The following is a 27,622-nucleotide window of genomic DNA, read 5'->3' as shown; positions in this document are numbered from 1 at the left end:
CTAACGAGCACTACGGCGGGAGGGGCGGAGGTGGCCCTGGACTTGGGCGGAGCAGAATGGCGAGGGCGGGGCGGCTGGCTTGGGAGGACCGGAGGTGGCACATCGACGAACAGATCGGCCGCCTACGCCTACCTGTTGCCGATTTGCATCGCGCCCACCCTCTGGGTGATCGTGTCCATCTAGAAGCCCACCGTGGCTGCTGCAGGGGAGCTGATGCAGGGCAGCAGACACGACAGCATCTCCGGGCTCTCCAGCTCGGCAGGCTCGTCAGAAGGACGGGGTGGGGAGCGGCCACCATTTTCGAATGCAAGGGGAGCATCCAGGGCTTCATGCATAGCGTTCTCCAATTCCAGCTCCATGCAGTCCATGCACAGGGGCGGGGAGAGGGCGCGGCCATCGTCAGAGAAGGAGAAGAACTGGTCCACCGGGTCCACCTCCATCATCGAGGGGGCCACGGAGGGAAGCGGGAGAGGCGGGGTGGCGCGCAGAACTGGCGCACCGGAGTCCTTCTCAGCTTCGGGGCGGCCGCGTCGATGATACGTCTCAGTCGTATCTACTTTTCCAAACACTTTTGCCCTTGTTTTGGACTCTAACTTGCATGATTTGAATGGAACTAACCCGGACTGACGCTGTTTTCAGCAGAATTGCCATGGTGTTATTTATGTGCAGAAATAAAAGTTCTCGGAATGACCTGAAACTTCACAGAGATTATTTTTGGAAATAATAAAAAGTACTGGCAAATGATCAAGACAAGGCGGCCCACACCCTAGCCATGAGGGTGGGGGCGCGCCTGCCCCCCTGGGCGCGCCCCCCTACCTCGTGGCCCCCCTGGAGCTCCTCCGACCTCAACTCCAACTCTAAATATTCGTGTTCGGAGAGAAAAAATCAGGGAGAAATATTCATCATGTTTTACGACACGGAGCCGCCGCCAAGCCGTAAACTCTATCGGGAGGGCTGATCTGGAGTCCGTTCGGGTCTCCGAAGAGGGGAATCCGTCGCCATCGTCATCATCAACCATCCTCCATCACCAGTTTCATGATGCTCACCGCCGTGCGTGAGTAATTCCATCGTAGGCTTGCTGGACGGTGATGGGTTGGATGAGATTTATCGTGTAATCGAGTTAGTTTTGTTAGGGTTTGATCCCTAGTATCCACTATGTTCTGAGATTCATGTTGCTATGACTTTGCTATGCTTAATGCTTGTCACTAGGGCCCGAGTGCCATGATTTCAGATCTGAACCTATTATGTTTTCATCAGTATATGAGTGTTTTTTATCCTATATAGCAAGTCTATAGTCACCTACTATGTGTTATGATCCGGCAACCCTGAAGTGACAATAATCGGGACCACTTCCGGTGATGACCGTAGTTTGAGGAGTTCATGTCTTCACTATGTGTTAATGCTTTGGTCCGGTACTCTATTAAAAGGAGGCCTTAATATCCCTTAGTTTCCGCCAGGACCCCGCTGCCACGGGAGGGTAGGACAAAAGATGTCATGCAAGTTCTTTTCCATAAGCATGTATGACTATATTCGGAATACATGCCTACATTACATTGATGAATTGGAGCTAGTTCTGTGTCACCCTAGGTTATGAATGTTACATGATGAACCACATTCGGCATAATTCTCTATCACCGATCCATTGCCTACGAGCTTTCCATATATTGTTCTTCGCTTATTTACTTTTCCGTTGCTATTGTTACAATCACTACAAAATACCAAAAACATTACTTTTGCTACCGTTACCAGTACTATCATATTACTTTGCTACTAAATACCTTGCTGCAGATATTAAGTTTCCAGGTGTGGTTGAATTGACAACTCAGCTGCTAATACTTGAGAATATTCTTTGGCTCCCCTTGTGTCGAATCAATAAATTTGGGTTGAATACTCTACCCTCAAAAACTATTGCGATCCCCTATACTTGTGGGTAATCAAGACTATTTTCTGGTGCCGTTGCCGGGGAGCATAGCTCTATTCTTTGAGTCACTTGGGATTTATATCTGCTTATCATTATGAAGAACTTGAAAGATCCAAGAACCAAGATTTATCCCCCAACTACGAGGGGAGGTAAGGAACTGCCATCTAGCCCTACACTTGATTCACCTTCTGTTTTGAGTAAGCTTGCGGCACCTAAACCTGCTTCTGCTATTAATTCTGATATGTCACATATTATTGATGATGCCACTTCTGCTATGCATGATGCTTCTGATGAATCTACTTCTATGCCTGATACTACTATGCCACTCGGTGAATTTCTTGATGAACAACTTGCTAGGGCTAGAGAGAATGAAATTATTGAAACTGATAATACTGATGAAAGTGATTATGAAGGTTCTCCTAATAAATATGAATTACCTGTTGTGCCTGAGGGCTATGTTATGGTTGAAGGAACTAAAAGAGACGTTCTTGCTTGCAATGATAGAAGTGATCTTAAGAAATTATTAGCTAAGCTTAAACAAAAAACGCTAAATGCTAGAATGAAATATGATCCTGCTTATGCTACTTCACCCATCTTTGTTACTGATAAGGATTATGAATTCTCTATTGATCTTGATATAATTACTTTGTTGAATCTGATCCTTTTTACGGCTATGAATCTAAAACTGTTGTGGCACATCTTACTAAATTAAATGATATAGCTACCCTGTTCACTAATGATGAGAGAACTCACTACTTTTATATCCTTAAAATATTTCCGTTCTCATTAAAGGGTGATGCTAAGATATGGTTTAATTCTCTTGATCATGGTTGTGTGCATAGTCCCCAGGATATGATTTATTACTTCTCTGCTAAATATTTCCCTGCTCATAAGAAACAAGCTGCCTTAAGGGATATATATAATTTTGTGCAAATTGAAGAAGAGAGTCTCCCACAATCTTGGGGGAGGCTTCTCCAATTACTTAATGCTTTGCCTGATCATCCTCTTAAGAAAATGAATTACTTGATATCTTCTATAATGGACTAACTGATGCTTCCAGAGATTACCTGGATAGTTGTGTTGGTTCTGTTTTCAGGGAAAGAACACCGGATGAAGCTGAAATTCTATTGAATAATATGTTGACAAATGAAAAGAATTGGACACTTCCTGAGCCAGCTCCTGAGCCTATTCCTAAACCAACTCCGAAGAAAAGGGGTGTCCTATTTCTCAGTCCTGAAGATATGCAAGAGGCAAAGAAATCTATGAAAGAAAAAGGTATTAAAGCTAAAGATGTTAAGAATTTACCTCCTATTGAAGAAATACATGGTCTTAATTTACCGCCTGTTGAAGAAATATATGGTTTTAATCCATCACCTATTGAAGAAACCCATGGTCTTGATAACCCGACACATGTAGTAAAGGTAAATTCTCTCTATAGATATGATAAAGCTGAAATCCCATTCACCAAGTTTGCTAGCCCATGCTTAGATGAGTTTGATAAATTTATGGTTAAGCAAGAAGACTTCAATGCTTATTTTGGTAGAGAATTAAAACGCAGTGCTGATATGCTTGAACACTTGGGTGATTATATGGATAATGTCAAAGGTGAACTTAAACTTATTAGTAAACATGCTTCTATGGTTACCACTCAAGTAGAACAAGTACTTAAAGCTCAAAATGATTTGCTCAGTGAATTGAATAGTAAGAATAAGGACTATGCTGTTAGAGTGGCTACTAGAACTGGTAAAATGACTCAGGAACCTTTGTATCCTAAAGGCCGCCCTAAGAGAATTGAGCAAGATTCTCAGAGAAATAATATAGATGCACCTAGTCCTTCTAAAAGGAAGAAAAAGAAAAATGATAGGACTTTGCATGCTTCTAGTGAACCTATTGCTAAAACACTTGAGAATCCAAATGATATTTCTATTTCTGATGTTGAAACACAATCTTGTAATGAACCTAAAACTAGCGATAATGTTAATGATAATGTTCATGATGCTCAACCTAGCAACGATAATGATATTGAAATTGAACCTGCTGTTGCTCTTGATAACCCACAATCAAAGAATCAACGTTATGATAAGAGAGACTTTATTGCTAGGAAACATGATAAAGAAAGAGAACCATGGGTTCAAAAACCCATGCCTTTTCCTCCCAAACCATCCAAGAAAAAGGATGATGAGGATTTTGAGCGATTTGCTGAAATGATTAGACCTATCTTTTTGCGTATGCGATTAACTGATATGCTCAAAATGAATCCTTATGCTAAGTACAAGAAAGAAATTGTTACTAATAAAAGAAAGATACCGGAAGCTGAAATTTCCACCATGCTTGCTAATTACACTTTTAAGGGTGGAATACCTAAGAAGTTAGGAGATCCAGGAGTACCCACTATACCATGCTCCATTAAAAGAAACTATGTTAAAACTGCTTTATGTGATCTTGGAGCCGGCATTAGTGTTATGCCTCTCTCTTTATATCATAGACTTGATTTGAATCAGTTAACACCGACTGAAATATCTTTGCAAATGGCTGATAAATCAACTGCTATACCTGTCGGTATTTGGCAGGATGTGCCTGTTGTAGTTGCAAACATTACTATTTTAACGGACTTTGTTATTCTTGATATTCCCGAGGCCGATAGTATGTCTATTATTCTTGGATGACCCTTTTTGAATACTGCAGGAGCTGTTATTGATTGCACCAAAGGCAATGTCACTTTTCATGCTAATGGCAATGAGCATACGGTACACTTTCCGAGGAAACAACCTCAAGTTCATAGTATTAATTCTATTGGAAAAGTTCCATCGATTATTTTTGGAGGTTTTGAATTTCCTCTTCCTACTATCAAGAAGAAATATGATATTCTAATTATTGGGGATGTGCATATCCCCGTTGAGGTAACATAGTGTTATTCGAAGTTTCTCCGGTTCCATATTATTCGGAATGAGTTTGTTAACAAGACTTGATCAACCTTGTTAATGGATTCCTTTTGATGATCATGAGATGGACGAAGTTAAAAAGCACAACCTTCTGTACCCTCCTTTCACTTTCTGTTATTTATATTAAATAAAGTAAAAATAGTATTTTCTGTCAGTTATGTGAATTATCCGCGCAATATAAAAATACCCTGAAAATAAAAGTTCTCCAAATGACCTAAAATTTAAATATGATTTTTTCTGAAATATTTGAGAATATTTGGCACTGAGAACACAGCAGGGGGGCATCCACCTGGCCACGAGGGTGGAGGGCGCGCCCTACCCCCCTGGGCACGCCCCCTGCCTCGTAGGCCCACGGTGGCCCTCCTCCACTTATTCCTGCACCCACACACTCCTTCTTCTCCCACAAACAGCATTATCCAGCTCAAGCACGAGTTCTAGCCCCTTTTGCTGCGATTTTCGATCTCCTTGCTCAAAGCACCTCTCACAAAACTGCTCTGGGGGATTGTTCCTTGGTATGTGACTCCTCCAATGGTCCAATTAGTTTTCTTTCTAGTGCTTTATTCATTGCATATTTTTGCTGCTTAGGTGACCCTGTTCTTGAGCTTGCATGTCAAATTTATATGGTCAAAAGTAGTTTTGATGCATGATATTGCCTCTAGGCATTTGTAGGAGTAGTTGCTATCAATATTGTTGAGTTTGGTTTACTTTTATTTGAAGTTACTAAAAATTTCAGAAATTTTTCAGAGGAAGAAATATGTTTAGGAAAATATACCAAGGTGGTTCTTCAAGGAAACAAGGATCCAGGCTTGCAATGCGTGATGCTGATGATGAGCCACCAAGGGACGCTCCAGTGCGGTCTTGTGAATGGCCTTCAGAGGACTTCATGGATCGAGCGGGAATTAAGGAAGAATTTAACGCGTATTTGCGTAATGTTGTTCTTGTGAGCTTTGAGGAAGAAAAGTGCCGTCGGTACCTCTATCTCACTAGTTCCTTTGTGAGGAGGTTTGAATTTTCATCTTCACGCAACTGTCCTGTTTGATCTTTATGAAAATTCTTACACTATGGACTTAGAGGACTTTACCACTACTTGCAAACTTCCACAATGGGGTAGTGCTACTGAACCTCGCAAATCTGAATTTAGAGATTTTCTTGCTAGTATAACTGTGGGGGAATCTAGAGATATAGCACAAGCTACCATAGGGAGCATTCACTTTCCTGCTATACATTATTTTGCTCTCTTCATCGGTAGATGCATTAACGGTAAAGATGAAGCATGTCACATGTGTGTCCCTGACCTTAGTATTCTTAGGAGTGCTGTGTTAGGAGATAAATCTTATAATTTGGGAGCCATTATTTCACGTAGGTTGCATCTTAATAGATTTAATGGAGATTTCTTTGGTGGAATTTATGCAACCCGCATAGCTAATTTTGTTGGTATAACCATACGTGAGGATGATATTGAGTTGCCTCCTGCTTATTTGGATTATGAGGCTATGGTTTGTCATCAGTTTGTTGAGAGGAACGATCAGTTCCTCCAGTACCGACTAATCTTTGACAGACGACGCACCTATCACGTCGCTCTCCCTGCTTCTACTTTCTTTGATTTTCAGGCAAAAGGGAGATATTTTATAACCAGAGAGGAGGCGGAAGATTATAAGAGGAGGGCTGAGATAGCTCGCCTCCAAGCTACAACCCACGATGTAATGACTGCTGCATCTCAGTACAACCCCAACTACAACTTTGGATATCCTCCAGGCCATCCGTGGCATTAGACCAACTTAGGCCAAAAGCCTAAGCTTGGGGGAGTACGTATTTCCCACCGACATTACATTCATGTTCACACACTCATTGCTAGTTGTCGGTGCTCATACTTTTTCACTGTATTATCCATGCTAATTTATTTGCTTTTATTGCTTTTTTCTTGTGTGTTTAATAAACCTTAAGAAAAACAAAACAAAAAAATTTAGTTGTAGTTTTTAATTAGTTTACTTCCCATGTTTGTAGTAGTAATTAAAAAGAAAACCGAAAAAGATTTCTTGTTCTTCTTTTTGCTTGTTGGGAGCTTTCCCGTGTATATAGTTTTATTTCTTTTCTTTTCTTTGGGGTCGATAGGAGAAGACCATAATTAAATTGTTGAAGTGACTCCTATATGTATTATTGTTGATTTAACCAGGTGTCCATATTGCTTTGTCTTCTCATGTTTATTGAATGCTTGCAGATTCCATCTTAGTCCAATGCATGTGCACTATTATTATTATCCACATCGTTCGGTCGTGCAAGTGAAAGGCAATTATGACGATATATGATGAACTGATTGAGATGGGAGAAGCTGGTATGAACTCGACCTCTCTTGTTTTTGTAAATATGATTAGTTCGTCGTTCCTGATTCAGCCTATTATGAATAAACATGTTTGCGATGACAATTAGAGATCATAGTTTCTTATGCCATGCTTAATTAGCTAGGAGCTTATAGTGGTTTACCTTGTGTGCCAACATGCTATTAAAATGGTTGTGATGTGGTATGATAGGGTGGTATCCTCCTCTGAATGATTTAAGTGACTTGACTTGGCATAGGTTCACGCATGTAGTTGAAACAAAATCAACATAGCCTTCACGATATTTATGTTCATGGTGGATTATATCCTACTCATGCTTGCACTCAATGTTCATTAACTTTAATGCATGTTCATGGCTGTTGTCGCTCTCTAGTTGGTCGCTTCCTAGTCTTTTGCTAGCCTTCACGTGTACTAAGCGGGAATACTGCTTGTGCATCCAATTCTATAAACCCCAAAGTTGTTCCATATGAGTCCACTATACCTTCCTATATACGGTATCTACTTGTCGTTCCAAGTAAATTTGTATGTGCCAAACTCTAAACCTTCAAATAAGTATCATGTTTTGTATGCTCGAATAGCTCATGTATCAACTAGGGCTGTCCGTATCTTCCATGTTAGGCGGGTTATTCTCAAGAGGAGTGGACTCCGCTCCTCACTCACGAGAAAATGGCTGGTCTCCGGGATGCCCAGTCCCATGCTTTATGCAAATCAAATCAAAATAATTGCAAACAAACTCCCCCTGGGACTCTTGTTAGTTGGAGGCACTCGTTGTTTCGAGCAAGCCATGGATTGATGCTTGTTGGTGGAGGGGGGGTATAAACTTTACCATTCTGTTTGGGAACCACCTATAATGTGTGTAGCATGGAAGATATCGCCATCTCTTGGTTGTTATGTTGACAATGAATGTATACAGCTCAATATATTATTCATCTCTATTTCAAAACCGAGCTCTGGCACCTCTATAAATCCCTGCTTCCCTCTGCGAAGGGCCTATCTATTTACTTTTATGCTGAGTCATCCTCCCCTTATTAAAAAAGCACCCGCTGGAGAGCACCTCTGTCATTTGCATTCATTACTGATTAGTTTACATCGTGTATGACTTGACCGGATCTCTTTTACCATGAATTACAATGTCTAGTCAGTCCTTGATCTTTAAAGGTTCTCTGCAGTTATATTCTGCGGTCTCAGAAAGGGCTAGCGAGATATCATCTTGTTATATCATATTATGATTGTTTTGAGAAAGTGTTGTCACCTGAGATTTATTATTATTGCTCGCTAGTTGATTATGCCATTGATATGAGTAAACATGAGACCTAAGCGTTATTGTGAATATGGTTAGCTTATAATCTTTGCTAAAAACTTGAATGCTGGCTTTACATATTTACAACAACAAGAGCAAACAGAGTTTGTAAAAGTTTTTGTTTATCACTTTCAGTTTGTCAACTGAATTGCTTGAGGACAAGCAAAGGTTTAAGCTTGGGGGAGTTGATACGTCTCCGTCGTATCTACTTTTCCAAACACTTTTGCCCTTGTTTTGGACTCTAACTTGCATGATTTGAATGGAACTAACCCGGACTGATGCTGTTTTCAGAAGAATTGCCATTGTGTTATTTATGTGCAGAAACAAAAGATCTCGGAATGACCTGAAACTTCACGGAGATTATTTTTGGAAATAATAAAAATGCTGGCAAAAGATCAAGACCAGGGGCCCACACCCTAGCCACGAGGGCGGGGGAACGCCCCCCTACCTCGTGGGCCCCCTGGAGCTCCTCCGACCTCAAGTCCAACTCTATATATTCATGTTCGGAGAGAAAAAATTCAGGGAGAAAGATTCATCACGCTTTATGATACGAAGCCGCCGCCAAGCCCTAAACTCTCTCGGGAGGGCTGATCTGGAGTCCGTCGGGGCTCCGGAGAGGGGAATCCATCGCCATCGTCATCATCAACCATCCTCCATCACCAATTTCATGATGCTCACCGCCGTGCGTGAGTAATTCCTTCGTAGGCTTGCTCAACGGTGATGGGTTGGATGAGATTTATCATGTAATCGAGTTAGTTTTGTTAGGGTTTGATCCCTAGTATCCAATATGTTCTGAGATTCATGTTGCTATGACTTTGCTATGCTTAATGCTTGTCACGAGGGCCCGAGTGCCATGATTTCAGATCTGAACCTATTATGTTTTCATCAATATATGAGTGTTTTTATCCTATATAGCAAGTCTATAGTCACCTACTATGTGTTATGATCCGGCAACCCTGAAGTGACAATAATTGGGACCACTTCCGGTGATGACTGTAGTTTGAGGAGTTCATATATTCACTATGAGTTAATGCTTTGGTCCGGTACTCTATTAAAAGGAGGCCTTAATATCCCTTAGTTTCCGCTAGGACCCCGCTACCACGGGAGTGTAGGACAAAAGATGTCATGCATGTTCTTTTCCATAAGCACGTATGACTATATTCGGAATACATGCCTACATTACATTGATGAATTGGAGCTAGTTCTGTGTCACCCTAGGTTATGACTGTTACATGATGAACCACATCTGGCATAATTCTCTATCACCGATCCATTGCCTACGAGCTTTCCATATATTGTTCTTCGCTTATTTACTTTCCCGTTGCTATTGTTACAATCACTACAAAATACCAAAAACATTACTTTTGCTACCGTTACCTTTTGCTACAGTTACCACTACTATCATATTACTTTGCTACTAAATACCTTGCTGCAGATATTAAGTTTCCAGGTGTGGTTGAATTGACAACTCAGCTGCTAATACTTGAGAATATTCTTTGGCTCCCCTTGTGTCGAATCAATAAATTTGGGTTGAGTACTCTACCCTCGAAAACTATTGTGATCCCCTATACTTGTGGGTAATCAAGACTATTTTCTGGCACCGTTGCCGGGGAGCATAGCTCTATTCTTTGAGTCACTTGGGATTTATATCTGCTTATCATTATGAAGAACTTGAAAGATCCAAGAACCAAGATTTATCCCTCAACTAGGAGGGGAGGTAAGGAACTGCCATCTAGCTCTGCACTTGATTCACCTTCTGTTTTGAGTAAGCTTGCGACACCTAAACCTGCTTCTGCTATTAATTCTGATATGTTGCATATTATTGATGATGCCACTTCTGATATGCATGATACTTATGATGAAACTACTTCTATGCCTGATACTACTATGCCACTCGGTGAATTTCTTGATGAACAACTCGCTAGGGCTAGAGAGAATGAAATTATTAAAACTGATAATACTGATGAAAGTGATTATGAAGGCTCTCCTAATAAATATGAATTACCTGTTGTGCCTGAGGGCTATGTTATGGATGAAGAAACTAAAGGAGACTTTCTTGCTTGCAATGATAGAAGTGATCTTAAGAAATTATTATCTAAGCTTAAACAAAAAACTCTGAATGCTAGAATGAAATATGATCCTGCTTATGCTACTTCACCCATCTTTGTTACTGATAAGGATTATGAATTCTCTATTGATCCTGATATAATTACTTTGGTTGAATCTGATCCTTTTTATGGCTATGAATCTGAAACTGTTGTGGCACATCTTACTAAATTAAATGATATAGCCACCCTGTTCACTACTGATGAGAGAACTCGCTACTTTTATATCCTTAAAATATTTCCGTTCTCATTAAAGGGTGATGCTAAGATATGGTTTAATTCTCTTGATCCCGGTTGTGTGCGTAGTCCCCAGGATATGATTTATTACTTCTCTGCTAAATATTTCCATGCTCATAAGAAACAAGCTGCCTTAAGGGATATATATAGTTTTGTGCAAATTGAAGAAGAGAGTCTCCCACAAGCTTGGGGGAGGCTTCTCCAATTACTTAATGATTTGCCTGACCATCCTCTTAAGAAAAATGAAATACTTGATATCTTTTATAATGGACTAACTGATGCTTCCAGAGATTACCTGGATAGTTGTGCTGGTTCTATTTTCAGGGAAAGAACACCGGATGAAGCTGAAATTCTATTGAATAATATGTTGACAAATGAAAAGAATTGGACACTTCCTGAGCCAGCTCCTGAGCCTATTCCTAAACCAACTCCGAAGAAAAGGGGTGTCCTATTTCTCAGTCCTGAAGATATGCAAGAGGCAAAGAAATCTATGAAAGAAAAAGGTATTAAAGCTAAAGATGTTAAGAATTTACCTCCTATTGAAGAAATACATGGTCTTAATTTACCGCCTGTTGAAGAAATATATGGTTTTAATCCATCACCTATTGAAGAAACCCATGGTCTTGATAACCCGACACATGTAGTAAAGGTAAATTCTCTCTATAGATATGATAAAGCTGAAATCCCATTCACCAAGTTTGCTAGCCCATGCTTAGATGAGTTTGATAAATTTATGGTTAAGCAAGAAGACTTCAATGCTTATTTTGGTAGAGAATTAAAACGCAATGCTGATATGCTTGAACACTTGGGTGATTATATGGCTAATGTCAAAGGTGAACTTAAACTTATTAGTAAACATGCTTCTATGGTTACCACTCAAGTAGAACAAGTACTTAAAGCTCAAAATGATTTGCTCAGTGAATTGAATAGTAAGAATAAGGACTATGCTGTTAGAGTGGCTACTAGAACTGGTAAAATGACTCAGGAACCTTTGTATCCTGAAGGCCGCCCTAAGAGAATTGAGCAAGATTCTCAGAGAAATAATATAGATGCAACTAGTCCTTCTAAAAGGAAGAAAAAGAAAAATGATAGGACTTTGCATGCTTCTGGTGAACCTATTGCTAAAACACTTGAGAATCCAAATGATATTTCTATTTCTGATGCTGAAACACAATCTTGTAATGAACCTAAAACTAGCGATAATGTTAATGATAATGTTCATGATGCTCAACCTAGCAATGATAATGATATTGAAATTGAACCTGCTGTTGATCTTGATAACCCACAATCAAAGAATCAACGTTATGATAAGAGAGACTTTGTTGCTAGGAAACATGATAAAGAAAGAGAACCATGGGTTCAAAAACCCATGCCTTTTCCTCCCAAACCATCCAAGAAAAAGGATGATGAGTATTTCGACCGCTTTGCTGAAATTATTAGACCTATCTTTTTGCGTATGCGATTAACTGATATGCTCAAAATGAATCCTTATGCTAAGTACATGAAAGAAATTGTCACTAATAAAAGGAAGATACCGGAAGCTGAAATTTCCACCATGCTTTCTAACTACACTTTTAAGGGTGGAATACCTAAGAAGTTGGGAGATCCAGGAGTACCCACTATACCATGCTCCGTTAAAAGAAACTATGTTAAAACTGCTTTATGTGATCTTGGAGCCGGCGTTAGAGTTATGCCTCTCTCTCTATATCGTAGACTTGATTTGAATAAGTTGACACCGACTGAAATATCTTTGCAAATGGTTGATAAATCAACTGCTATACCTGTCGGTATTTGTGAGGATGTGCCTATTGTAGTTGCAAACGTTACTATTTTAACGGACTTTGTTATTCTTGATATTCCCGAGGACGATAGTATGTCTATTATTCTTGGAAGACCCTTTCTGAATACTGCAGGAGCTGTTATTGATTGCCCCAAAGGCAATGTCACTTTTCATGTTAATGGCAATGAGCATACGGTACACTTTCCGAGGAAACAACCTCAAGTTCATAGTATTAATTCTATTGGAAAAGTTCCATCGATTATTTTTGTTGGTTTTGAATTTCCTTTTCCTACTGTCAAGAAGAAATATGATATTCTAATTATTGGGGATGTGCATATCCCCGTTGAGGTAACATAGTGTTATTCGAAATTTCTCCGGTTCCATATTATTCGGAATGAGTTTGTTAACAAGACTTGATCAACCTTGTTAATGGATTCCTTTTCATGATCATGAGATGGATGAAGTTACAAAGCACAACTTCCTGTACCCTCCTTTCACTTTCTTTTATTTATATTAAATAAAGTAAAAATCGTATTTTCGTTCTGTTATCTGAATTATCCGCGCAATATAAAAATACCCCGAAAATAAAAGTTCTCCAAATGCCCTGAAATTTAAATATGATTTTTTCTGAAATATTTGAGAATATTTGGCACTGAGAACACAGCAGGGGGGCATCCACCTGGCCACAAGGGTGGAGGCGCGCCCTACCCCCCTGGGCGCGCCCCCTGCCTCGTGGGCCCACGGTGGCCCCTCCTCCACTTATTCCTGCACCCACACACTCCTTCTTCCTCCCACAAACACCATTATCCAGCTCAAGCACGAGTTCTAGCCCCTTTTGCTGCGATTTTTTATCTCCTTGCTCAAAGCACCTCTCACAAAACTACTTTGGGGGATTGTTCCTAAGTATGTGACTCCTCCAATGGTCCAATTAGTTTTTGTTCTAGTGCTTTATTCATTGCATATTTTTGCTGCTTAGGTGACCCTGTTCTTGAGCTTGCATGTCAAATTTATATGGTCAAAAGTAGTTTTGATGCATGATATTACCTCTAGGCATTTGTAGGAGTAGTTGCTATCAATATTGCTGTGTTTGGTTTACTTTTATTTGAACTTACTAAAAATTTCAGAAATTTTTCAGAGGAAGAAATATGTTTAGGAAAATGTACCAAGGTGGTTCTTCAAGGAAACAAGGATCCAGGCTTGCAATGCGTGATGCTGATGATGAGCCACCAAGGGACGCTTCAGTGCGGTCTTGTGAATGGCCTTCAGATGACTTCATGGATCGAGCGGGAATTAAGGAAGAATTTAACGCGTATTTGCGTAATGTTGTTCTTGTGAGCTTTGAGGAAGAAAAGTGCCGTCGATACCTCTATCTCACTAGTTCCTTTGTGAGGAGGTTTGAATTTTCATCTTCACGCAATTTTCAAACTATCCTGTTTGATCTTTATGAAAATTCTTACACTATGGACTTAGAGGACTTTACCACTGCTTGCAAACTTTCACAATGGGGTAGTGCTAGTGAACCTCACAAATCTGAATTTAGAGATTTTCTTGCTAGTATAACTGTGGGGGAATCTAGAGATATAGCACAAGCTACCATAGGGAGCATTCACTTTCCTGCTATACATTATTTTGCTCTCTTCATGGGTAGATGCATTAACGGTAAAGATGAAGCATGTCACATGTGTGTCCCTGACCTTAGTATTCTTAGGAGTGTTGTGTTAGGAGATAAATCTTATAATTTGGGAGCCATTATTTCACGTAGGTTGCATCTTAATAGATTTAATGGAGATTTCTTTGGTGGAATTTATGCATCCCGCATAGCTAATTTTCTTGGTATAACCATACGTGAGGATGATATTGAGTTGCCTCCTGCTTATTTGGATTATGAGGCTATGGTTCGTCATCAGTTTGTTGAGAGGAACGATCAGTTCCTCCAGTACCGACTAATCTTTGACAGATGACGCACCTATCACATCGCTCTCCCTGCTTCTACTTTCTTTGATTTTCAGGCAAAAGGGAGATATTTTATAACCAGAGAGGAGGCAGAAGAGTATAAGAGGAGGGCTGAGATAGCTCGCCTCCAAACTGTAGCCCACGATGTAATGACTGCTGCATCTCAGTACGACCCCAACTACAACTTTCGATATCCTCCAGGCCATCCGTGGCATTAGACCAACTTAGGCCAAAAGCCTAAGCTTGGGGGAGTACGTATTTCCCACCGACATTACATTCATGTTCACACACTCATTGCTAGTTGTCGGTGCTCATACTTTTTCACTGTATTATCCATGCTAATTTATTTCCTTTTTATTGCTTTTTTCTTGTGTGTTTAATAAACCTTAAGAAAAACAAAACAAAAAAATTAGTTATAGCTTTTAATTAGTTTACTTCCCATGTTTGTAGTAGTAATTAAAAAGAAAACCCAAAAAGATTTCGTGTTCTTATTTTTGCTTGTTGGGAGCTTTGCCGTGTATATAGTTTTATTTCTTTTCTTTTCTTTGGGGGTCGATAGGAGAAGACCATAATTAAATTGTTGAAGTGACTCCTATATGCATTATTGTTGATTTAACCAGGAGTCCATATTGCCTTGTCTTCTCCTATTTATTGAATGCTTGCAGATTCCAGCTTAGTCCAATGCACGTGCACTATTATTATTATCCACGTCGTTCGGTCGTGCAAGTGAAAGGCAATTATGTCGATAGATGATGAACTGATTGAGATGGGAGAAGCTGGTATGAACTCGTCCTCTCTTCTTTTTGTAAATATGATTAGTTCATCGTTCCTGATTCAGCCTATTATGAATAAACATGTTTGCGATGACAATTAGAGATCATAGTTTCTTACGCCATGCTTAATTAGCTAGGAGCTTATAATGGTTTACCTTGCATGCTAACATGCTATTAAAATGGTTGTCGGTGTCAACACCGGCGGATCTCGGGTAGGGGGTCCCGAACTGTGCGTCTAGGCGGATGGTAACAGGAGACGGGGGACATGATGTTTACCCAGGTTCGGGCCCTCTTGATGGAGGTAATACCCTACGTCCTGCTTGATTGATCCTGATAATACGAGTAGTACAAGAGTTGATCTACCACGATATCGAAGAGGCTAAACCCTAGAAGCTAGCCTACGGTATGATTGTTGTTGTTGGTCCTACGGACTAAACCCTCCGGTTTATATAGACACCGAAGGGGCTAGGGTTACATAGAGTCGGTTACAAGGAAGGAGATCTACATATCCGTACTGCCAAGCTTGCCTTCCACGCCAAGGAGAGTCCCATCCGGACACGGGACGAAGTCTTCAATCTTGTATCTTCATAGTCCAATAGTCCGGCCAAAGGATATAGTCCGGCTGTCCGGATACCCCCTAATCCAGGACTCCCTCAGTAGCCCCTAAACCAGGCTTCAATGACGATGAGTCCGGCACGCAGATTGTCTTCGGCATTGCAAGGCGGGTTCCTCCTCCGAATACTTCATAGAAGATTTTGAACACGAGGATCGTGTTCGGCTCTGCAAAACAAGTTCCACATACCACCGTAGAGAGAATAATATTTCCATAAATCTAATCTGCTGACGTACCCCGTAGTGTGACATCACACCACAGCCAGGTCTTTATTCAAATCGTTTTTCATAACCAATCTCTTCGTGTTTCGCGAGGCGGTTTCCTTGGCACATCTTGTCGAAGCAGAGATCGTGTCCCCTTTATTACGGGATTCTCATCAATACAGACGTGGGTAACCCAACCGTGCCTATTGGTAGGACTCCTAGATCTTAGGCAAGTCCCAAAAGGCCACGAGGAGGACGCTTGATATTCACCATCTTTATAAAGGGGACAAGGCTTTTTCTTTTTTCCCTCTCATGCTCAATCAAATCCTTCCCCCGCCTAGAGTTCTAACACCCAAAACTCAGGTCAGGTGCTTCGGACCTTCAACTATGTCTGAATCCAACCTTCAAGGTCGGTGGATGCCTTCCTCCGTCACGGAGGAGGACATCAAGAGGTTGAGAGAGGCCAGATATCTAACCGCCGAAATTTTGCATCGGCTGCCTGCCCGAGGGCAGGTCGTCCCTACTCCTGAACCCAACAAGAGCATCGTGTTCGTCTCCCACTTCCTCCGGGGACTAGGCCTCGCTCTGGATCCCTTTGTTAGGGGTCTTATGTTCTATTATGGGCTAGATTTTCACGATCTGGCCCCGGATTCCCTTATTCACATTTCGTCATTTATTGTCATACGTGAGGCCTTCCTCCGCATTACCCCTCACTTCGGCCTGTGGCTCAAGACCTTCGATGTGAAGCCGAAGATGATCGAGGGGCAGCACGCAGCGTGCGGAGGCACTTTAATAAGCAAAATTGCTGACGCTCCATGGCCTGAGGGTAGCTTCCCAGAGGTGTCCCAATTGTGGCAGCGGGGTGGTTCTACATCACAGCTCCCCGAAGTGCCAAGTGGGTAGCTGCCCCCACCTTTCGCTCAGGCCCCCACCACAACTGACATCATGGATCAGCAGGGGGCTGAGCTGGGTTCCAGCCAAGGACGTGCCAATACTGCAAAGCCGTATCCGAGATCTCTTTGAGAGAGATTTCAGTCTGGTTATGGTATTGCAAGTTATGCTAGTTCGTCGAGTCCAGCCTTGCAAACACCGGCCCCTTCGCATGTGGGAATTCAACCCGGAAGGACCGCGAGCTATTCAACACTTCGTTGGCATGACGCCCGAGGAGATGTACAAATTGTTCTTCGGACCACAAATAATGTGTCTGGACATCACTAAGGATGCAGGTCTGAGTTGCAATCGCCCGGATACCCAAGTAAGTAGCCCCGCATCCGAACACACTGTCCGTTTGTTTATCACAACGTCGCCCTAAAAAAGCCGCTCTTTGACCAGGAATGGATAGCAAAGGCAAAGTTGATCAGGTGTCCGGCCCCCTCCCTAAGACATCACCAAATCCCGTGCTAACTAGGATGCTGGAGATCGCGCCTTATCAAGCGCCCTCAGGAGAAGATAAAGGGGGGGACAAGGAGGCTAGCGCCTCAGCGAAGGAGGTTAACCGGGGAGGAGGAACTGAAACTTCCTATCCCCAGGGAAGGAAGAGGAACGCCTCTGAGGACCCGGAGACCACGGTCTCCAAACGGGGGAAGAAATCTTCGCCGGAGGGTCCTGCCCTGGGGGAAACCCCGGCCGCACTATGCCCTCAAGGGGATCTGCCCTCCACCGAGCTGTAAGTAAAAGGGTACTTAATAATGAAAATATCTCGCCTTACTTCTGAGGAAAATAACCGAAGCATTTATCTTGCAGTTTGGATCTTAGCCCTTCTCAGCAGAGCTCGTCTTTAGGGGATCTTCTTCCAGAGATGATGGAGAGCGAAACGCCTCCCCTGCCATACCGCCTCATGGGGCGGGCAACCCCGAGGTGTCGTCGCGGAGGGTTTCTCCTGATCCGGCAAGGCCAGAAGGTAATCCTATGGCCACCCGAAGTCCACAGTATCCGGCTCTTGTAGAGGGCAATCGAAAGAGTCCGGCACCGTCTGGTGTACGGTCGGACGTACTGAGGGATCTGCTAGAGCAAGCGGCTATCTCAGAAGAGCACCGCACGTTGACGGGTACGATGATTGAAAGGATTTCGTCCGCCGAAAGCGGGTTGCATGAAGCCTTTATGAGTCTACTGACGGGTTTTGAGGTACGCGAAATGATGTACATTTTTGACAGTACCGCACATTTTTAGATGTGCCCTGTGTAGATAGTAGCCTCTGAGACTCTGGGTGTTGTAGAAGACGACAGCGCACAGAGGATCATAGTCCCAGGAATAATCGTGCCGCCTTAATATGCAGGTGGCGGAGGGTCCGGTGGCCAGCCGGACTGATGAGTTTGCCGAGCTAAAGCGGCAGCTTGACGTGGCAGACGCCGACATCGTACTTGTCAACAAGCGGCTTGACGAGGCACAGGGTATGTGATTCCTTCGGTGACACATGGGAAGAGGAGCATGATGCCAGTATCTATAACATGTGTGTGAATGCAGATGAAGCTGCAGCCGTGGAGAACCTTCAGGCGGAACTTGCCCAAGCCAAAGAACAAGCCAGGAAAAGCGATGTGGTTGCCCTAAAGGCAATCGAGGAGCTGAAAGCCGAACAGGCTGCTCACTGCCAAAGCAAGGAGGAAATAGCCAGGATGGCTGTGGAATTGAAGAACGCCACTGACCGTTACGAGATTCTTGAAAAGGAAGATCGAGCGAACAGGACAGACCTGGAGAAGGCCACGATGGTGACCTAAGACACCCGCTCTGCAATGAGAGCGATGAAGGAGGAGCTGCGTCAAGCTGGGGATATCGCAGCTGGGAAGCCCTTTATGCTGCGGATGAAGTTTGGAGATCCTCGGTACGCCCCTTTGGACCGGCTGTGGAGTTCTGCGGACGCATATCTGGACTTAGCGGCGAGTGCTGCCGATGCGGCCGAATACTTCCGAGATCAAAAAGATCGCGAAGTGGAAAAGCTGTTCTGGTCACAATTTAACGTTCCAGAGCGTCCGCTTCCATTGACTGGTCGGTTGGCCGAATGGGCCGAGCTGAATAGATTGTCCGGACTCGCCATGAGGTCTATTGTGGATCATCTGTGGCCGGAAAGGCCAAAGCCGAACAGTTATTTTAGTTTGGTGTAGCAGTTCCTTGGTGTGGTGCCGCACATCAACGCGATGAAGAGGTCGGCGTGCGTAGAGGGTGCGCGGATGGCCCTTGCCCGTGTGAAGACATACTGGGCGGAGATGGAGGCCACCGCCATTGCATCCCAAGATTCGGACAAGAGCCGAGTACCTGCCGAGCACTACTTTCGAGAAGATCTTGAGGGCGCTCGTTCGATAGAAGCGCAATGCTCGAAGAATATTATGTTCTAATGACATGTATTCCCATTGAAAAACAATGTTTTATTGAGTTTATCAAGGCTGTTTTTATACTTTTGCCCAAAAGTACTATGATGCCTCCTGTGTGGCCGTTTATGTATATATGTATATAACCTGAAAGATGGCAGTCGTCGGCTTCAGCCCCCACGCATATAATGCGGGGGTGCTCGCAGAAGACGCATGTTCACACTTGATCCAACGTCTTGGTCCATTAAGGAGGTGATAGCGCAGCGAACTAGGCAATCGGACTATAATGCTTTAACACTTCCACTTAGCCAGAGGAGTTTGACAGTGGGGCTACTATATAGCCCCTGGTGGCTCCGCGCTCATCCGAATTCGGGGCGCGTACATGCCTGGTCGGGAAATGGCCCTTCGTTAAGGCGAAGGAATCCCGAAGATTCCGCTAGGTCATCGAGTGGTTGACCAGTATCACGCTATATCATGGCAGTCAGTTTTCGGCTTTCTCTACCGAGGTGCTCGTCCGGATGAACCAGGGCACAATCGCAGTAGTTCTCCTGGTGCCGCCCTAGCCGATAGAGCGGAACGTAAGGCAGCAAAACACAGGAGCCGGGCAAACCCAACATTTGACCAAAGACATGATTCGGAGCTGATGCATATAAGGCCAAACTCGCGATGCCGAACACTCCCTAAGGTATTCGGTCTTTATGAAGTAAACCGGGCTAAACGGTGCCCTTTGTAATAAGCCCCTGGTGTCCAGGTACGTGCAATATTCTGACGTGGCCACATGCCAATACGTCAGAATCCTTCTCAGTTGTACTGAGAATCCGGGGGATGTGTATCAACAAGAGACAGTAAAAAAGGTTTACGCAGGGTCTTAATCTAAAAAGAATCCTTGGAACGGGTCCCTGCTGCGCGTTTGCGCCTGTGTCTCCATTGTGCCATATCCTGGACGGGTGTAGCACGATGGTCATCTGAAAAAGAGAGGAACTTAGTTGAAAAGTTGTCATGCAAAAGGTAGGTTATACTAAATAAACCATGTATAGTTCCAGATGAGTAAAGTTGAGCCTAATTGTCACTTGTTCACACGCGTTGAGCCCCTTGTATTGTTGTAGGGGTATAGCCATCAAACCTGTATCAATTATATATAGCTACACCAGACTCGTCTAACCGTGTCCGTGGTCTTAACGACCTGTCAGATGCTCTAGTTGGTGAGGCCGTCTAGTGTGCGGCTACCAAGGCAGCCACACGGTCTTCCGCGCGCAAGGAGCACTCAATATTTCCATTTACTGTAATGATGCCACGTGGACCGGGCATCTTAAGCATGAGAGAAGCGTAATGCGGTATTGCGTTAAAGCGAGCGAAAGCTTCGCGTCCGAGCAGTGCTTGATAGCCACTTTGGGACGGAGCGATGTGGAAGGTTAACTTTTCGCTGCGGAAGTTATTGGGAAAGCCGAATATAACCTCTTGTAGAAGGGAGCCCGTACAATGGGCTTCTGGGCCTGGCATTACTCCTTTAAAGGTAGTATTGTTATGGCTGATTTTTGTTGGGTCTATCCCCATTTTGCTGACTGTGTCCTGATATATCAGGTTTAAACTACTGCCGCCGTCCATCAGGACTTGTGTGAAGTGGTATCCGTCAATTATCGGGTCTAACACCAAGGCAGCCCATCCTGCATGCCGGATACTTGCCGAGTAATCCCGATGGTCAAAGGTGATCGGTTTGGACGACCACTGGCAGAACTCCGTGGTGATAGGCCCTGTGGCATGTGTCTCTAGGAGTGCCGCTTTGTTTCTCCCCTTCATCACGTGTAACACGTTTACTGTTTTGACTTCTGGTGGGAATTTCTTCTGTTCCCCATTGCTTTTCTTGCGAGGCTCTTCCTTGTCTTTGCTTGGTGTATCATGCCCCTTGTGTTCGGCGTTGAGTTTGCCGGACTGCTTGAAGACCCAACATTCTCTATGGGTATGATTTGCAGGTTTATCGAGGGTGTTGTGGATCTGACATAGTTTGTCCAGAATCTTGTTCAGGCTGGACAGTTCGTCTCTGTTGCTTTTGGAGGGCAGCTTTTGCTGACCTGGCCAAGAGCTTCTGAATCCGGCGTTTACCGCCGTGCTCTTTGGGCTGTCTTCTTTATTTCGGTGCTTGTTTTTGCTGCGTCGTGGCTTCCCGTTTCCGTCCCTGACTTCGGATGTACCTGGGTCGCTGGTGCTGCATCGGGCTAACCAGCTGTCCTTGCCCGCGCAAAAGCGGGTCATGAGGCTTGTTAATGCTGCTATTGTTCTCGGCTTTTCTTGGCCGAGGTGTCTGGCAAGCCATTCGTCTCGAACATTGTGCTTGAAAGTTGCTAAGGCTTCGGTGTCCGGACAGTCGACTATTTGGTTCTTTTTAGTGAGAAACCTGTTCCAAAGCTTTCGGGCTGACTCTCTAGGCTGTTGAGTTATATGCTTAAATCGTCTGCATCCGGTGGTCGGACATAGGTCCCTTGAAAATTTGCCCAAAAAGCGTCTTCGAGCTCTTCCCAGCTTCCAATGGAGTTTTCGGGGAGGCTTTTAAGCCAGTGCCGAGCTGGCCCTTTGAGCTTGAGGGGTAAGTACTTGATGGTGTGGAGATCATCTCCTCGAGCCATGTGGATATGGAGGATGTAGTCCTCAATCCAGACCCCAGGGTCTGTCGTTCCGTCGTATGCCTCTATGTTTACAGGTTTGAATCCCTCTGGAAATTCATGGTCCAGCACCTCATCGGTGAAACATAGGGGGTGTGCGGCACCCCTGTATTTGGGTGTACCATTGTGTTCGGATTTTTGTTGTGTTGCATTGCCTGCTGGAGCGCGCTTGCTTGGCCCGTAGATGGATCTGGTTTCGCCGTCCTTTTGATGTGAGCCCTCACGTGGATCGCGTACTGGCTTGTGTGCGGCGTCGTTTACCGCTCTATGTTGGCCACCAGGTCGTCTATCCGACCGGATGGCTGTTTTGTTTTTTGATTGCGGGGGATCTAAGGCCTTCTCATCGAATTCAGGTATCAGCTTTCGCTTCGGGTAGCTCTTTGTGTGGCGACTACCGCCGTACTTTGCTGCAGTGTTGAGTACTTCACTCCATCTAATTCTAAGTGTGTCTTGTGCAGCCCTGAGCCTTTGCTTCTGCTTTTTCAGACTCCTCGTAGTGGCAACAAGCCTTTGATGGGTATTCTGTTGCTCCGGGTGCCTGTCCGATGTGATGTCATCTGGACTATTATCTTCGCCGGAGTCGGTTGTTCGGTTTGATTCTCCGTGTTGCCGTGGTCGGACGGTGGTTCAATGCCGTGTTTGTCGTCCGCTGGCTCACCCTGCTCTATCGCTGGGTCTATATGATCGTTGTTTCTGCCGAGGTGGGATTTGGAGCGGCGCTTACGCCGCCGCTTTGACTGCTTCTCGAGGGAACGATCCTTCGCTGCGTCCTTCTGTTCCTCGTCGTTGTTTTCTTTAGGTGTGCCCACCATGTATACATGATATGATGAAGTGGGCGTCCAGTGCCCTATGGGCAGTGGCTCCTGTTCGTCTCCTGCATCGTCGTCCATACCGTCGATGTCTTCAGAGTCAAAGGCGAGCATGTCGGTCAAATCGTCGATAGTGGCTACTAAGTGGGTGGTGGGTGGGCGGCAAATTTCTTCGTCGTCCGCATCCCGATCTGGCCGGCCATAGTTCGGCCAGGACTCTTCTGACAAGGAGAGAGACCTTAATGAGTTCAGTAAGTCGCCAAAGGGCAAGTGCTGAAGGATATCCGTGGAGGTGAACTCCATGATTGGCACCCAGTTGGATTCGATAGGCACGGGCGCAGGCGGTTCGGAGTCCGTGGCCGGGGAAGAATCCGACAGTTCGGCATCACGGCTCCTGTGAAGGGTAAGGTCGAACTCGGCTCGATCACCGCTGAGAATGCGGCCTCCGTGGTGGGGTCTATCCACCCGCCATGGATGGCGCAATTGGCTCCAAATTGAGGGTCGGAGCGGTTCCCGGTGCGGTCTCCTGAACACTGTCCGATGGTAGAGCTAAATCATGCTCATCATGACCGTGCGGCGCACTCGGCAGGGGCTCGAATCCGTCGAAGATCAAGTCTCCACGGATGTCGGCCGTGTAGTTTAAGCTTCCAAACCTAACCTGGTGGCCCGGGGCGTAACTCTCGATCTGCTCCAGATGGCCAAGCGAGTTGGCCCGCAGTGTGGAGCCGCCAGATACAAAGATCTGTCCGAGGAGAAAAGTCTCACCCCGGACTGCATCGCTATCGATGATTGAAGGAGCCATCCAGCCTAATGATGATGACACAGAGGAACTCTCAATGAAAGCACCAAAGTCGGTGTCAAAACCGACGGATCTCGGGTAGGGAGTCCCGAACTGTGCGTCTAGGCGGATGGTAACAGGAGACGGGGGACACGATGTTTACCCAGGTTCGGGCCCTCTTGATGGAGGCAATACCCTACGTCCTGCTTGATTGATCTTGATAATATGAGTAGTACAAGAATTGATCTACCACGAGATCGAAGAGGCTAAACCCTAGAAGCTAGCCTACGGTATGATTGTTGTTGTTGGTCCTACGGACTAAACCCTCCGGTTTATATAGACACCGGAGGGGGCTAGGGTTACACATAGTCGGTTACAAGGAATGAGATCTACATATCCGTACTGCTAAGCTTGCCTTCCACGCCAAGGAGAGTCCCATCCAGACACGGGACGAAGTCTTCAATCTTGTATCTTCATAGTCCAACAGTCCGGCCAAAGGATATAGTTCGGCTGTCCGGATACCCCCTAATCCAGGACTCCCTCAATGGTTGTGATGTGGTATGATAGGGGGTATCCTCCTCTGAATGATTTAAGTGACTTGACTTGGCACATGTTCACGCATGTAGTTGAAACAAAATCAACATAGCCTTCACGATATTCATGTTCATGGTGGATTATATCCTACTCATGCTTGCACTCAATGTTCATTAACTTTAATGCATGTTCATGGCTGTTGTCGCTCTCTACTTGGTCGCTTCCCAGTCTTTTGGTAGCCTTCACTTGTACTAAGCGGGAATACTGCTTGTACATCCAATTCCATAAACCCCAAATTCGTTCCATATGAGTCCACTATACCTTCCTATATACGGTATCTACTTGTCGTTCCAAGTAAATTTGTATGTGCCAAACTCTAAACCTTCAAATAAGTATCCTGTTTTGTATGCTCGAATAGCTCATGTATCAATTAGGGTTGTCCGTATCTTCCATGTTAGGCGGGTTATTCTTAAGAGGAGTGGACTCCGCTCCTCACTCACGACAAAATGGCTGGTCTCCGGGATGCCCAGTCCCATGCTTTATGCAAATCAAATCAAAATAATTGCAAACAAAACTCCCCGTGGGACTCTTGTTAGTTGGAGGCACTCGTTGTTTCGAGCAAGCCATGGATTGATGCTTGTTGGTGGAGGGGGAGTATAAACTTTACCATTCTGTTTGGGAACCGCCTATAATGTGTGTAGCATGGAACATATCGCCATCTCTTGGTTGTTATGTTGACAATGAAAGTATACAGCTCAAAATATTATTCATCTCTATTTCAAAACCGAGCTCTGGAACCTCTACAAATCCCTGCTTCCCTCTTTGAAGGGCCTATCTATTTACTTTTATGCTGAGTCATCCTCCCCTTATTAAAAAAAGCACCCGCTGGAGAGCACCTCTGTCATTTGCATTCATTACTGATTAGTTTACATCGAGTATGACTTGACTGGATCTCTTTTACCATGAATTACAATGTCTAGTCAGTCCTTGATCTTTAAAGGTGCTCTGCATTTATGTTTTGTGGTCTCAGAAAGGGCTAGCGAGATACCATCTTGTTATATCATATTATGATTGTTTTGAGATAGTGTTGTCACCTGAGATTTATTATTATTGCTCGCTAGTTGATTATGCCATTGATATGAGTAAACATGAGACCTAAGCGTTATTGTGAATATGGTTAGCTTATAATCTTTGCTGAAAACTTGAATGCTGGATTTACATATTTACAACAACAAGAGCAAACAGAGTTTGTAAAAGTTTTTCTTTATCACTTTCAGTTTGTCAACTGAATTGCTTGAGGACAAGCAAAGGTTTAAGCTTGGGGGAGTTGATACGATTCCATCGTATCTACTTTTCCAAACACTTTTGCCCTTGTTTTGGACTCTAACTTGCATGATTTGAATGGAACTAACCCGGACTGACGCTGTTTTCAGCAGAATTGCCATGGTGTTATTTATGTGGAGAAACAAAAGTTCTCAGAATGACCTGAAACATCACGGAGATTATTTTTGGAAATAATAAAAAATACTGTCAAAAGATCAAGACCAGGGGGAACACCCTAGCCACGAGGGTGGGGGCGCGCCTGCCCCCCTGGGCACGCCCCCCTACCTCGTGGGCCCCCTGGAGCTCCTTCGACCTCAACTCCAACTCTATATATTCGTGTTCGGAGAGAGAAAAATCAGAGAGAAAGATTCATCGCGTTTTACAATACGGAGCCGCCGCCAAGCCCTAAACTCTCTCGGGAGGCTGATCTGGAGTCCGTTCGGGGCTCCGGAGAGGGGAATCCGTCGCCATCGTCATCATCAACCATCCTCCATCACCAATTTCATGATGCTTACCGCCGTGCGTGAGTAATTCCATCGTAGGCTTGCTGGATGCTGATGGGTTGGATGAGATTTATCATGTAATCGAGTTAGTTTTGTTAGGGTTTGATCCCTAGTATCCACTATGTTCTGAGATTGATGTTGCTATGACTTTGCTATGCTTATTGCTTGTAACTAGGGCCCGAGTGCCATGATTTCATATTTGAACCTATTATGTTTTCATCAATATATGAGTGTTCTTGATCCTATCTTGCAAGTCTATAGTCACCTACTATCTGTTATGATCCGGCAACCCCGAAGTGACAATAATTGGGACCACTTCTAGTGATGACCATAGTTTGAGGAGTTCATGTATTCACTATGTGTTAATGCTTTGGTCCGGTACTCTATTAAAAGGAGGCCTTAATATCCCTTAGTTTCCGCTAGGACCCCGCTGCCACGGGAGGGTAGGACAAAAGATGTCATGCAAGTTCTTTTCCATAAGCACGTATGACTATATTCGGAATACATGCCTACAATACATTGATGAATTGGATCTAGTTCCGTGTCACCCTAGGTTATGACTATTACATGATGAACCACATCGGCATAATTCTCTATCACCGATCCATTGCCTACGAGCTTTCCATATATTGTTCTTCGCTTATTTACTTTTCCGTTGCAATTGTTACAATCACTACAAAATTCCAAAAACATTACTTTTGCTACCGTTACCACTACTATCATATTACTTTGCTACTAAATACCTTGTTGCAGATATTAAGTTTCCAGGTGTGGTTCAATTGACAACTCAGCTGCTAATACTTGAGAATATTCTTTGGCTCCGCTTGTTCGAATCAATAAATTCGGGTTGAATACTCTACCATCGAAAACTGTTGTGATCCCCTATACTTGCGGGTTATCAGTCGACCAGCCGCGTGGCGATGGCCGAGTGGCGTTCTGCTGCGATGGCGGTGTGCCTTCTTGATGACATCCTCGCCACTGTTCTTGGCATGGCAGCCACGGCCGAGCAGACGGTCCCTCCATGATCGTCCGGAGCCGCCGCTTCCGCCGTCCTCATCATGGTCGCGGCCTCCCCCTCCAAGCACAGGGCCACAGCCCATAGCCCGAACATGCGGCGCCCTGTTGCGGGCCCTGCCCTGTCCGTCTTTGACGTGGGACATCCAGGTGCCAGGCTCGATGCGCGGGAAGGGGCAGTCATCATCTTGATCCGAGGAGGGCAGCCCACTCTACCCGGAGTGGGAGGAGCGTGGCGAGAGGGGTGTACAGTCTTGCAACAGGTCCACGTGGATCAGCAGGTCGTGGCACCAAACCCCGGGCGGCAGAGGGATGCGACGATCAGCGGGGGCAAGGTCAATGATCTCGTCAGCCTGAGCCGCGCCCCGCTTGAGCACCCAGAGAGAGCGCTTGGTGGGGATGTGAGCAACATCCCATACCCAGAGCCAGAAGGCAAAAGTCTTGGTGTGCCCCCTTTCCAGAGTGCGCGAGTCCAGCCGGTCGACATGGCCGATGTCGCCGAGGGCCTCCTCGGTGCCCGGCAGCGACCAGAACTGCAT

At 44.5% G+C, this 27,622-nt stretch overlaps 1 pseudogene; it reads right to left on the bottom strand.

The window, feature by feature from the left end:
* LOC125507026 (uncharacterized) lies at window positions 1-27,622 on the bottom strand (annotated as a pseudogene).

The sequence above is a fragment of the Triticum urartu genome, chromosome 5A (assembly GCF_056163025.1).
Source record: "Triticum urartu cultivar PI428250 chromosome 5A, HENAU_Tu73, whole genome shotgun sequence".
Lineage (NCBI taxonomy): Eukaryota > Viridiplantae > Streptophyta > Magnoliopsida > Poales > Poaceae > Triticum > Triticum urartu.
This window is presented reverse-complemented; position numbering and strand designations above follow the sequence as displayed.